Below are 13,830 nucleotides of genomic sequence, written 5' to 3' on the forward strand. Positions count from 1 at the left end.
CTAAGCTAGCCCCACGACATGTCTCTACAGAGACAGGGAAAGCACAAGTAACTTACTTTATCAGGCATTGTTTTTCTGATTTTCATAAAACTGTAGCAGTGAACATACCCTAGGTATCCCCATTTCTCCCATTCTTCCCCTCCAAACCACTTTCCTGGGTCTGCTGCCCAGTCCATCTCCCCAGAGTTCAGTTTGGATTCTCTCTTCCCTCAGCATCTCTGCTATCTCCACGTAGTCTACAAACGAAGTGCAGGCGCCACAGGCTGGCAGTCAAGACTTCTGCATGAGCCCCCATCCACCGCTCAAACCCTCTTTCTCATTTCACTATGCTAATGCTTACCCCTTGCACTCCAAACAAGCAGGTCTGTGTACCACCATCAGGGCCAGGCTAGGGTGAGGTGGGTCACAACATTTAAATGTTCACCAAAGAATTCAGTAATCAAGGTTAATATTTTAATGCAGTATTTCAAAATATCAAAATTGATGTCAAAAATACGTGATGAAAAAATATCAAAATTTTAAATAAAGGCAGGGTATTATTGGTTTTTCCTTTTGCTTCAGGCTCAAAAATGCCTTCCAGGGGCACAAACGCTCATGGTGCATGCCGGTGTTACTGCCCCTGCAGTGATTCCCCACTCAGGTGCTTTTACTAATGATGTTTCCCAGAAGTTAGTTCTTACAACCGCTTTCTACATTATTAACCTCTCTCTTCTTGAACGAGGCTCCAGCATTTAAGTGTAGCGCTGTTCTGTCAGGAAAACCCATTTCCCCTAGTAACCAGTACTTTGAAGACATTCTGAATCATCTTGGATCCTTTCCAGCATGTTCTCCAACCACAGTGAGCCCTCAGCACCGCTTCGCTAAAGGAATGCAGAATCACAATTCTCAAATCACCGTCTGGGGGGAGTACAGAAGGGGGGAGGGGACCCAAATATGTTTTGTTTAGTCCTGAGTGTTTTGAGAAAAATGAATTTGTTATCAAGATTTTAAAAATCAGGCTATCGTACATGAATATACTCCGTCATTTCTGGAAAAATCAGAAAATCTAGTAAAACTAGTTCTAATTCTTGCCTGATAGCAATGGACACTGAGAGCAGAACAGCGGCCCTGCCTTGGGAGCTCTCTCCGGTTCGCCTCCTCCCAGTTACAGTGCCTGTCAGACCCCATTAGCTCTAGGAGTTTGCTACCCTAAGAATAAAGGAACTAGCGCACAGGGTAAAAATCCCTCAGGCTGGGTCTATTCGTTTTTTCCTGGAAGGAAAGAAAATGTTTCCTAGTTGTCCTTTCGAATATAGTCTAACAGAGAAGCTCACAGAAGCAGCACACCTTTGCAGCCCACAAACTTCCCACAAGCCGTGAAAGTCGCTCTGGCTCTCGCACCCAGACGGGTTTCTCCCGGGACCTTGGCTCAGGGCCTCCGTCTCTGCAGAAGCCCTTCCCTTCCTCCCGACCTCAGCGCTCGGGAGCCTGGGGCGGGGTCCGGGCCCCCTGCCGCTGCTCTTTGCCCCGGGCTAGGGCGCTCGGGCTCGCCCACGGCGGCACTGAGCATGCTCGGAGGCGGTCGCGGGGGCAGGTTTGCTTCGCAGGCGCTCGCACTCGGCGGCGGGAGGGCGGGCGCGCGGCTGCAGCTGGAGCTTCGGCGCCCGGAGTTGGAGTTGCCGGGAGTTTCCCTCAACCCCTCCCTTTTCGCGCGCCGCAGTAGGAGCCGGCGCGGGAGCCGCGAACGGCGGCGAGCCAGCACCCGGGCCGGCTGTGCTTTCTCCGGAGCCCGGAGCCCCGCGCGGGGCAGCCCCCGGGGAGGAGCCTCGCGTGCTGGGACGCGTGCCGCGCACTGGCACGGCTGAGGCACGAGTCAGGCTGCACGGTAGGACCGGGGCCAGGGGAGCCGGGCGGGCAGGGCGGAGGCCAAGCCGAGGGGTTGGGGTTGTGGTTGCAGTCGCCGCTGCTGTTGGAGCGCCTGGCGCTCCGTCCGAGGCGGGTGGCCGGGTTAGGGGTCCAGCTGTGAGGCCGGAGGAGGAGGCTGGCGCCCAGAGAGATGCTTCCAAGTTGGCGGGTGGCGGGAGAGGGGGCCGCGCGCCCCGGCGCAGCTGCTTCGTGCGCGCCGAGAGGGACTCGCGTTCCTGGTTCTCTCCAACCCTGGGACCCGTTGTGCGGACAGTATTGGGCAAGCCAGGGAACCGAGCGATTTTCTCCGAGAAAGTTGAGAATGGAGCCCTTCTTTCCACGCTGGCCCCGAGATGGGATGGGCCCCGAGAATGCCGCCTCGACGCCCCCAGTGTGGGGAACTTGGGGTCGCTGCGCCCCTAGTTACAGCGCAGAAATCCCCGAATCGCTCCGATCTTCACGAACTCTGGTATCTTCTAGGAAAATCATTACTGCCAAAACTGAGGCGAGCTTTTCTGGCGGGCTCGGCTCCCAGCCCCCAGGGCGCTGGCACTGGGCGATGCCCCCTTTCCGATCTCAGACGATCTTGGGGGTCAAGGGCGCCAGGCTCCGAATTCGCGCTCGGGGTGCACACAGGCATCGAGCCTCACCAACACCGGCGGGCAAAGTGGCTGGAGTAGGTGGGTGGCTCGATTTTCCCTCCAGCCTTTTCTCAGGTTTACAACACCCTGCCACCTCACCACCCCACCCGGTTCATCTTCGCAGAGGACAGGACCTGCAGGTGGAGAATGTGGAAAAACATATTTCTCCCTAGGAGAAAGTCCCCGGGGTGTATCTGCCTTTGGTCCTGGCCCCAGAATTTCATAATGAACCTTCTCCCGTTCCTATTACACTTCCCTAGGGACTGGGTGGGAGAGAATAGGGTCGGCGGGTCCACAGGAACTTCCACCTCATTCCACCCTCTCCTAAGATTGCCTTCCGGGCGACTCCAGGACCCTGGAACTGGCATCGTGCGAATTGCAAGGGTGTGGAGGATGCCGACGATTTTTTCCTGGCTCCACTTTTTTCACTTCTTGTTTTGAGTTTTGGGGTTTTGCCTGCACACTAGTCAGAGCTGCGCTGTCATAACCCTGGGGGTGGAGGAGCTTCAGCCGAGGCAGTGAGCCGCTGTTTGCCTCGGAGGCTGCTAGTGGGAATCGGTCCAAAAATGATTATGCAGGCTAGAAATATGCCTCTCTTTTTTTCTTTTTTGGCTGAACACCTTGGCTGTTGGGTTTGTGTGTTAAGTTCTTAAAGGGACACCCTCACGCTACTCAAGTGCCAGGATTTAGGGGCTCACCCTTTCGGCTGCCTGTTTTTCTCTTTGCTTTTTCATTGGGGTAGTCTGCTTTGGGACAGATTTCTGGCTGTGGGAATCATATGGTGTGGATACACTACACAGTTCTAGAGTCAGACAGACTTGAGGTCAAGTTTCAGCTTTACAGCTGATGACAGTGCCAATGGACAAATGATTAGCCACTCTGAACTTCAGTGTTCTCTTCTGTCAAATAGAGATAATCATGGCCTTACCTCCCTCCATTGCAGGGTTGTTGTGAACTCAGATGAGATAATGGAAATGAAAAGTGCTAAGAAAGCTTTAAAGCACCATTCAGGTCTTAGGTATTGTCTCTGTGCTCTTTAGGCAGTTTTTTTTTTTTTTTTTTTTTTTTTTTTTTTTTAAATGAGCTAATTCTTAATTATAATAAGACATCTAATACATCTCTCCGATCCACTCTTCACCAGTGGTTTTAGTTGCTTGGGCCTTTGGAAGCAGCTGTTTACCCTTTTTCTTTCTCTATCCTCAAATCCATCTCTTTTGATTTTTGAGAATTGGAGCTCCAGTCCTCATATTTATCTGAGCAAGGTAGCATGATGTAGATTAGGAGATGACTGGGGTGGCCTTATCAACACTCATGGCCCTGGGCCCCAGAACTGGCATGGTCAGCAAGGCCTTCATTTGAAACTCAAGGCTGATGAAGAAGTCAGCAGATCCTGAGATAGAGCTCTGAGTTGACCTCTAATAGTGACCTTGAACTAAGGACTCAACTCCTAAATCTGTGGCATCAGTTTATGAAGATTAAAAGCCAATATCAATTGAAGGCAAAAACAGGTGAGATTCTCACTCAGTTAAAAAGGGTTCACAGAGGCTCCTGAGCCACCTTAGGTGCAGCAGCATTTTCCCCAATCCTAGGGCAGTGGTTCTCACACTTGAGCATCAGAATCATCTGAAGGGCTTGTTAAACCACAGATTGTTGGGCTATACTGCCAGTCTCTGATTCTCTAGGTCTAGGGTGAAGGCCCAAGAATCTGCATTTCTGACTAGTTCCAGATGATGTTAATGCTGCTACAGACCATGCCTATAGAATCACTAACTTACGGGGAGGGAGACAGTAGAAAGATGAAGTTTGTTCTGAAATGCCATTATTTTGCTAGCTCATATACAGAGACAGGGTTTCATTGGGGTTGTGTTGGGAAGTCTCCTTAGGCATTTTACATTCCAATGCCTGTGCCACTTACCATTATCTAGATTTGATAATTCTGATTGCTCTTCAAATGGATGAATTTTATAAAAAGGTAGGATTCCCCCTTCTTTTCATACTGTAAAATATGTAGTCTCAGATTTTAGATCACCCTTGGGTAGTGCCAGATTGATGACCTTTATAATTTCTAAAATCCAAAAACCACCCTATTTCCTTTTTTGGAGAAACCTCAGACATTTGTGGAAAGGAGGTTAGGTACAGTTCTGACAGCTTGAATATTAAGGTTCGAGGATAGAATAGATCACCTAGGGAAAAAGTTTAAGAAGAATTTACAGTGGTGTCTTCTCTGAATGGACAGCTTACCCAGGACTTGGGAGGGAGCATGAAGTACACCCCATGACAAATGTCCCATGGTGGTTAGTCCTGGCAAAGGCCTTTCATTCTTTCTGGGGAATGGCGGTGGCATTGACAGTGGCTGAGACCCTTTCTTGGTCTCTAAGAGGGTACAAGGCTGGCTGGCTTTCAGGGGCAGCTGAGCAGTTTTAGTGTGGTATCCTGTGTAACTTAGCTTATAATCAAGCACTTTGGAGACTTAACCCAATCTTAAGCTCTTTTGCTTTTCCCCCAGGCCATAGTCCTATGCTGAGAGCTCACCATGACTTCCTATGACCTAGATTGTGGCCTTGAATTTCAACTGCTTTGCATCAGAGAGGCTGTGGGAGCCTGCTCGAGTCAGGAGAGTTCCTGCGATAACATCCTAAGGAAGAAATAAAGTTTACATAATGTAGCGCCCAAATGAACTAGGTGTGAGAGGAGGTCAGTCAGCACTTTAACTAGTTCTTATGTTGCTATGCCAAATGGCATCCCAGCTCACTGTCGTGCTTTATCTCAGCTGTCCATTTGTGCTTTGTTTTAGTTTTAAAATGATTAGCACTAGAGAAACCTATCAGTAAATCAGAAACCTATTCAAAAACTCAAGTGTACGCTTAGTGTTTTAGTAGATAAAACTGCAAGGCCCAAACCTGTCTTCCTGACAGCAATCAGCACTTGGTGAAGGAACAGTCATTCTTAAGATTCGTTAGCTAATTTAAATGGTTTCTCCCACTTAGTATAAGTAGGGAACATTTCTATTTTAAAATTCCTTCCCATAACCCGATGTTTATATTTTGGGTGTTACCCCTGCTTTTTACTGCTGGGACTTTTTCCAGTGTGAGGATAGCTTCTTATCACTGTTGCTCACTTTTCTCAGTACATGATTTGTTTCTCACTTTAATAAGTCTGTTGAGAGATGGTCATTATAACACTTTATTTGGTCATTAGGACTGTTATTTCTGAGTCACAGAGAGTCAGGGCCCATTCCTAGAACATTGTTTTCAATTTTCCTAGAGAGTGCTTTTAAACTAAAACACTAGTTATACTGTACTAGCTCATTTCTAAGATACATTTTTTTTTCTGATTTCAGAAGTCCAGATGGATTTTAAAAATTATGAACACATTTAGGTTAGGCACAGTGGCTCACACATGTAATCCTAGTACTTTGGGAGGCTGAGGCTGGTGGATCACCTGAGGCCGGGAGTTTGAGACCAGCCTGACCAACATGATAAAACCCCGTCTCTACTAAAAATACAAAAACAAATTAGCTGGGCATGATGGTGGGCACCTATAATCCTAGCTATTCAGGTGACTGAGGCAGAAGAATTGCTTCAATCTGGGAGACAGAGGTTGCAGTGAGCCAAGATATTGCCATTGCACTCCAGCCTGGGCAACAAACGCAAATCTCCATCTCAAAAAAAAAAAAAAAGAAATTATGAACACATTTAATGAACAGTTTTTTTTTTTTTTTATTCTTCTGTAACTTGTTATGTTAGTACAGTGCCCATCAATTGATGGCATCCTAAAACACAGCAAATTTAGTTTCTTATTCTGGTAGAAGTTATGGTTTCTACTTAGTGCTGTCCAGCTGATAGAATTGCTGAGCAGTTAGCTCAGCAGTTCTTAAGAGTACGTTGGTAAAATGCTGTTGGGGTGGGTGTTAATAGGTGTGCTCTTATAAAGGGCAAATCCATTTGGGAAGCACTGCCTGTTATTTTTTCCTCTTGTAGAGATTCTCAACATGGGCACCATTATATCAAAGACTATGAGAAGTGCTGTAGTTAACAACATCAACAACAAAAACTTGGTTACGTTTATTCAAGTCAGTGTTTCCCAGAATACAGAATGTTTCTGAGGTTATATGTGTATCTTTTAGAACTCCATTACTGAATAGGCACAAAGCACAATTTTAATATGTGGTTTAATATTGTGGGTGGGATGGTTTTACCTAGTATATACCAAAAATATAGGGGCATTCATTAAGTATGGATATTAATTAATGAACTCTGTAAGTGATTACTTACTTTTTATTTCAGGGTAGAGGGGAACATTTTAGGTTGTGGTGGCTAAGAAATTCTCCATGAAGGGGCTGGACTATGAGAATATAAATGGTGGGTAGCACTCTTCTAGAGATAAGAGACATTTTAGGTTGGTGGGATAATGAAGCAGGAGTGAGGATTTGCATTTGTGCCTGCATATAAATAATTTTCAGAGCATACAAGAAAATGGATTGTGCCCAACACAGTGTGAGATTTACTGACTGCAGTGGTGGTCAAAGAACCTATTAAGGCCAGGTTTGGTGGCTCATGCCTGTAATCCTCACATGTCGAGGCTGTAGTGAGCCCTGATCGTGCCACTGCACTCCAGCCTGGGCAACAGAGTAAGACCCTGTCTCAAAAACAAAACAAAACAAAAAGTTCGTTGATTCTGTAAATTCATTGAAGTAGCAGATCAGTTCTAGAGATGACTGGACAGCTAGTTGTAGATCAGCAGGAGTGGAGGCGCAACACTCAGGTTGAAAGCTGGCAGCAGTGCATGGAACTGAAGGGGAGCATGAAGTGTTCTGGTGCCATTAGTCATTAGGGGAATGCAAATCAAAACCACAGCAAGATGCCACTTCACACCCACCAGGACGGCCAGGTGGAGAATGAGGAGAAATATGGGACCCTCCTACATTAGATTGCTGGTGGGAATGTAAAATGGTGCAGCCACTTGGGAAAACAGTTTAGCAATTCCTCAAAATGTTGAACATTGGTTATCTAATGACCAATTCCCCTCCAAGATAGATACACAAGAGAACTGAAAACATGTTCATGTAAACATGAATATTCATAGAAGCCTTATAACTTTTTTTTTTTTTTTTTTTTTTTTTGAAACAGAGTCTCACTCTGTCTGCTAAGCTGGAGTGCAGGGGCACAATTTCCCCTCACTGTAGCCTCAACCTCCCAGACTCAAGGGATCCTCCCACCTTGGCTTCCCAAGTATCTGGGACTACAGGCATGTGCCACGATGTCCAGTTAATTTTTGTATTTTTTGTAGAGACAGAGTTTTACCATGTTACCCAGGCTGATCTCAAACTCCTGGGCTCAAGCAACCCACCTGCCTTGACCTCTTGGATTATAGGTGTGAGCCACTGTGCCTGGCCAGCAGCCTTATTCTTTTTTTTTTTTTTTTTTTAATTATTATACTAAGTTCTGAGATACATGTGCAGAGCGTGCCCACTTGTTACATAGGTATACACGTGCCATGGTGGTTTGCTTCATCCATCAACCCATCATCTACATTAGATATTTCTCCTAATGCTGTCCCTCCCGTAGGCCCCCACCCCCTGACAGGTCCTACTATGTGATGTTCTCCTTCCTGTGTCCATGTGTTCTCATTGTTCAGCTCCCACTTATGAGTGAGAACATATGGTATTTGGTTTTCTATTCTTGTGTTAGTTTGCTGAGAATGATGGTTTCCAGCTTCATCCATGTCCCTGCAAAGGACATGAGCTCATCCTTTGTATGGCTTCGTAGAATTCCATGGTATATATGTGCCACATTTTTTTTTTATCCAGTCTATCATTGATGGGCATTTGGGTTGGTTCCAAGTGTTTGCTATTGTGAACAGTGCTACAATACACATACGTGTGTATGGGTCTTTATAGTAGAATGATTTATAATCCCTTGGGTATATACCCGGTAGTGGGATTGCTGGTTCTAGATTCTTGAGAAATTGTCACATTGTCTTCCACAATGGTTGAACTAATTTACACTCCAACCAACAGTGTAAAGGCATTTGTATTTCTCCACATCCTCATCAGCATCTGTTGTTTCCTGACTTTTTAATGATTGCCATTCCAACTGAGGTGAGATAGTAACTGAAACTGGACTCCTTCCTTACACCTTGTACAAAAATCAACTCAAGATGAATTAAAGACTTAAACGTGAGACCTAAAATCATAAAAAACCCTAGAAGAAAACCTAGGCAATACCATCCAGGACATAGGCATGAGCAAATACTTCATGACTAAAACACCAAAAATAATTGCAGCAAAAACCAAAATTGACAAGTGAGACCTAATTAAACTAAAGAGCTTCTACACAGCAAAAGAGACTATCATTAGAGTGAACAGGCAACCTATAGAATGAGAGAAAAAATTTGCAATCTTTCCATTTGACAAAGGGCTAATATCCAAAATCTACAAAGAACTTAAACAAATTTACAAGAAAAAAAACAAGCAACCCCATCAAAACATGGGTGAAGGATATGAACGGACACTTCTCAAAAGAAGACATTTATGCGGCCAACAAACATATGAAAAAAAACTCATCATCATTGGTCATTAGCCTTGTTCTTAGCCCCAAGGTGGAAACAACCCAAATATCCATCAACTGACGAATGGACAAACAAAATGTGGTACATCCATGCAAGGAAAACTATTCAAACATAAAAAGGAACAAAGTGTTGATTTATGCTACAACATTGATGTACCTTGAAAACATGCTGTGTGAAAGAAACCAGATACAGATGACCATATATTGTATAATTCCATTACGATACAGAATAGGAAAATCCATAGTGACAGAAGTAGATTAGTGGCTGCCAGGGCTTGGAAGAGGGAAAAATGGGGAGAGACTGTTGATGGGTCTGGGGTTTCTTTTTGGGATGAAGAAAATGTTCAGGAAGTAGATAGGGTGATGATGGCACAATTTTGTGAATATGCTAAAAACTGACTGAATTTTATGGTGTATGAATTATTAAATTTTTTAAAATAGGAAGAAGTTGGTTGGAGCCAAAGAAGAGTTAAAAAAAAAATTGTGAGAGAACTCCAGGAATAGGGTGTCAGTTTCAGGTTAAATGTTCTGCTATTAGGAAAAAAATATCTGGATTATTTATTTCTCCGTTTGGCTTTCTAGAATTCTCTTGTTAATCTCTCATTCAAAAGTTTACTACCTGAATTAAAAGGGTTTTCTTCCAAGTTGCTCCTGAGTTAGTGGGATCATTTTCATGGCAAGTGTCTTGTGATCTACATATCTGAGTGTTTCTGGATTTTCCTCCAGAGACAAATTCCATATTCAGGCTTCCTTGTTGTGATCCACCAGAGGGCATGCTGACTCTGCAGTTTCAGTTTAGCTTCCCCCTTAAGATTTGACTGTGAATAGACATTTTAGTGTCAGCTAATTTGTTTGTAGAACTCTGTCAAGACTGCCTTCTCCCTCTTTTAAAAAAATCTCTGTATTCAAAGAGGGTTCATGTATGCTCAGCATTATGTCAACATCAAAGTATTTGGGTCCAAGAGGCATGATACGAAATGAGGTTTAACACCACTGGAGCTGAGGCAGTTGGTACATCAATGCGAGGAAAACTATTCAAACATAAAAAGGAACAAAGTGCTGATTCATATTACAGCAAAGGTACCTTGAAAACATGCTGTGTGAAAGAAACCAGATACAGATGATCATGTATTGCATGATTCCATTATGATACAGAATAGGAAAATCCATAGTGACAGAAGTAGATTAGTGGTTGCCAGGGCTTGGAAGAGGGAGAAATGGGGAGAGACTGTTGAGTAGAGACATTCTTCTCTCTTTAACAGTGTGATGCTGCAGTACCTCTTGAGATTTTGTTGGAATGCTGATTCTGATTCAGTAGGTCTGGGATGGGACCTGAGCTTCTGCAGTTCTAACAAGCTCTCACTGATGCAGATGCTGCTGTAGCATGGATCATACTTTGAGTAGAAGCTGTTATAGTGTAGAGAAGACAGCATCAGAACGGGACAGGGCTGAGTGTGAACTGTAGCTCCACCACTGACGTGTGGAGGACCTTGAGCAAGTTAATTAACATCTGCACCACAGTTTCTTATCTCTACATCAGAGTAAGACTGAGCAGGTAGAAATGGGCCTAGCATCATGTGCCTGGAATACTAAATGTTGTCAACCTTCTCCTGCCCACAAAGGTCAAGAATTCTATGGTGAGGAGTAAGGAACAAAATACATGACTGCGATTCTCCCACCTGGAGCCTGTGCCCCTTGCCCTTACCAGTCTCTGCTTCCTCTGTTTTTGTGGGAGGGGACTGGCACTAATCCCTGCTGGCTTGCCTTCTTACGGGATTGGCATGAGGACATTATGAGGTGTAAGGTGAAGCACCTCTGTAAAGTATATGCTATTATTCTACAGTGCTGGCTTCAGGAATTACATCCTCATAGGTTACCCAAGGTAAGTTGGTGGCTTGTTAAATGTATTGTTTCTGTTTCCTTTATCATATTTGAAGTGGAAGGAAATAGGAGATTGTGTTTACATTTCAATTAAGTTGATGGACCCTCTCAACTTTTTTCTGGGAAACAATATATAGAAATAGTTTTTAAGAATTAAACTAACATGGCCACAAGTGCAGTAAATCAAACTAGTGTCCAGTCTTCACAGCCTGATGTTTATTACTTTCCTAAGGGTAGTAACTATACCGTTTGAGACCCTGTTCCACCTTGTTGTTTGATGCTTTCATGGACTGTCAGGTTTAGGTCTTTAACCTGATGACTTTGAAGAAAATGAGATTGTTTACTTTGTTACAATGCCAGGGCAGAGCATTTGAACTGATGTGGCACCGACATCAGGTAGTCAAAGATAAGATATTTGGATTGAAGCCTGATATACTAGGCTTCACTGGGACTCACTGCCCTTTGGAAGGTAGAGCTGGAGATGTCATTTGGAAGTGAGAATTATCTGATTCCTCTGGCAGGTGAATATGTGTGCTGCAGTCTAGTCGCCTTCCATAACCGCTGGCTGGTAACTAAGCTTAGTCAGGTAAGGCGTATATCAGTGAGCTGTTTTTTTGTTTGTAGACTACCTAGAAATATGTTGATTTGCACAGTCTAAGCTGAAAGCCAGCAGTAACTAGTGGTTGAGAAGTTAATATTATTCTTGAAAATTTTAATCTACCCTATCATTAAATAGCAATAAGGAAGCAGTCCTGCTGCTGAGAAGTAGCTGGGAATATAAAGTTGGGTATTCCTGAAGCAAGTCATTTTATGATTAAATCTTTATGCACTGTAACAATATTATTTTTTTCTATTTCTGTTTATTTATTTATTTGAGATGGAGTTTCACTCTTGTTCCCCGGGCTGGAGTGGAATGGCGTGATCCCAGGCTCACTCCACCTCCTGGGTTCAAGCGATTCTCCTGCCTCAGCCTCCTGCATAGCTGGTATTACAGGTGCCCAACACTACTGCCCAGCTAATTTTTTGTGTTTTTAGTAGAGACGTTGTTTCTCCATGTTGGCCAGGCAGGTCACAAACTCCTGACCTCTGGTGATCCACCCACCTCGACCTCCCAGAGTGCTGAGATTACAGACATCAGTCACTGTCTCTGGCTTTTATTTTTTTGAGATGAAATCTTGCTCTGTCACCCAGGCTGGAGTGCAGTGGTGCAATCTCGGCTCACTGCAACCTCTGCCCCCCAAGTTACAGCAATTCTCCTGCCTCAGCCTTCTGAGTAGCTGGGACTACAGGCAGGGGCAATCACGCCTAGCTAATTTTTGTATTTTTAGTAGAAGTGGGATTTCACCACTTTGGCCAGGCTGATCTTGAACTCCAGACCTCAGGTGATCCGCCCACATCGGCCTCCTAAAGTGCTGGGATTACAGGCGTGAGCCACCATGGCCTGGCCCCTTTTTTCCTTTTTAAACTGTCTACCTTGAATATCGGAAGTTGGTACTTACGTAAGGAGCTCAAAGTTAATAAAGTAGACATTTCTCCCAATATCCCTACTGAGAAATGAGACTTCAGATCCTTTTTCGACATTGCCAACCACATACTTACTGGTCTATCGAATAGTTGATTTTAAAAAATGGAACAAGAATCCTGAACTCAGACACCTTCTTTAGGGGCAGGCTTTGCTTTCAAACCCCACTGGACTGTGAACACCTTCAAAGGCAAGGATCTACATTTTTGTATCCCAGAGGATACACACTATGCATGTCTGCCATACAGTAGAGAATCAATAAACATGTAGATCTGGACAGCTGCTTTTCTTCTGCAATTCCTCTTCACTATCTAGCCTATTACTTTTTGTTTCTTTAACAGAGAAACCAACTCCATGACATACAAATAATACATTTTTATTTAACACTACCTATATATTATCGTATGCTAACATAATATATGGTCCTAAGCACTTTACAAATGTTGACTCCTTTAATCCTACAACACACTCTCCCTATTTTACACTTGAAAAGACTGAGGTAGAGAAAGGTGAAGTGACTTCTGTCTAAGGTCCTGCAGTACTATGTAGCAGCCTCAGTAGACTCTTCTTTTCTCCTTACTTCAGCTCTCAAAAGTTACCCTCTTTTCCTGAGAGTTGCAGAGAAATGAGATCAGACATGCCTTTCCATCTTCAATTTTAACCACCTCCTTTGTCCTCTGCCTCCTTTCTGACCACCCCCAAGTTCCAGAATAATGTGACTTGAGTTTGTAAAATAAAGTTACAAGTGTAAGACATGGCCCATTCCTATGGGCCCAGGCTGAGAGTGAGGCCGTTCACACAGGGGCCATTTAGGATGAACTGTATGACCTGCGCAAGGCTGTGACCTCTAGCCCTAGACCTCTGAGTTTGTCAGGTCATGGACCATATGCCCCAGGTCAGAGTCTCTAAACATTTATGTTTGCAGATTCCGATTCACTGGGTCTGGGGTGGGTCTGGGATTCTGCATTTCTGACAGTACTCCAGGAAATGAAGAGGGCTAATCCTTGGACCCAGGCTGTAGAGGAGCTGAGTCGGCATGGGTTCAACCTTACTATTACAGGCACCTTCTTGATTGAATAAGGCCTAATTCCTAACCTGGGACACAGAGAGAGACATAAGATATACAGAGAGATATGCACCAAGAAACTATACTTTATACAAAGACAGTCAGAAAGCAGCTGAAGACAGAATGAGAGAGAAACTAAGTAAAGGAACCTTGATGCCTTCAAAATGAAGAGTATGCCTCATTTCCACATGTGAGCTGAAAACTCACTACTTTTGATATAAAGGCTTACTATAGAGCAACCCTGGCAACAGAGCTACAAGAAGTGTA

General features: G+C 44.3%; 1 protein-coding gene across 1 annotated transcript in view; it reads left to right on the forward strand.

The window, feature by feature from the left end:
* The first annotated feature begins 1,613 nt into the window (after positions 1–1,613).
* The window catches only part of STXBP6 (syntaxin binding protein 6), a 253,830-nt gene continuing 241,613 nt past the window's right edge, over positions 1,614–13,830 (forward strand). Inside the window, exon 1 of the mRNA XM_032242663.1 lies at positions 1,614–1,864. The gene's annotated coding sequence lies outside the window, so the exon portion shown is untranslated. The remainder of the gene's footprint in view (positions 1,865–13,830) is intronic.

Source organism: Sapajus apella, unplaced genomic scaffold (assembly GCF_009761245.1).
Source record: "Sapajus apella isolate SASKATOON/1434 unplaced genomic scaffold, GSC_monkey_1.0 scaffold50, whole genome shotgun sequence".
Taxonomy (NCBI): Eukaryota; Metazoa; Chordata; class Mammalia; order Primates; family Cebidae; genus Sapajus; species Sapajus apella.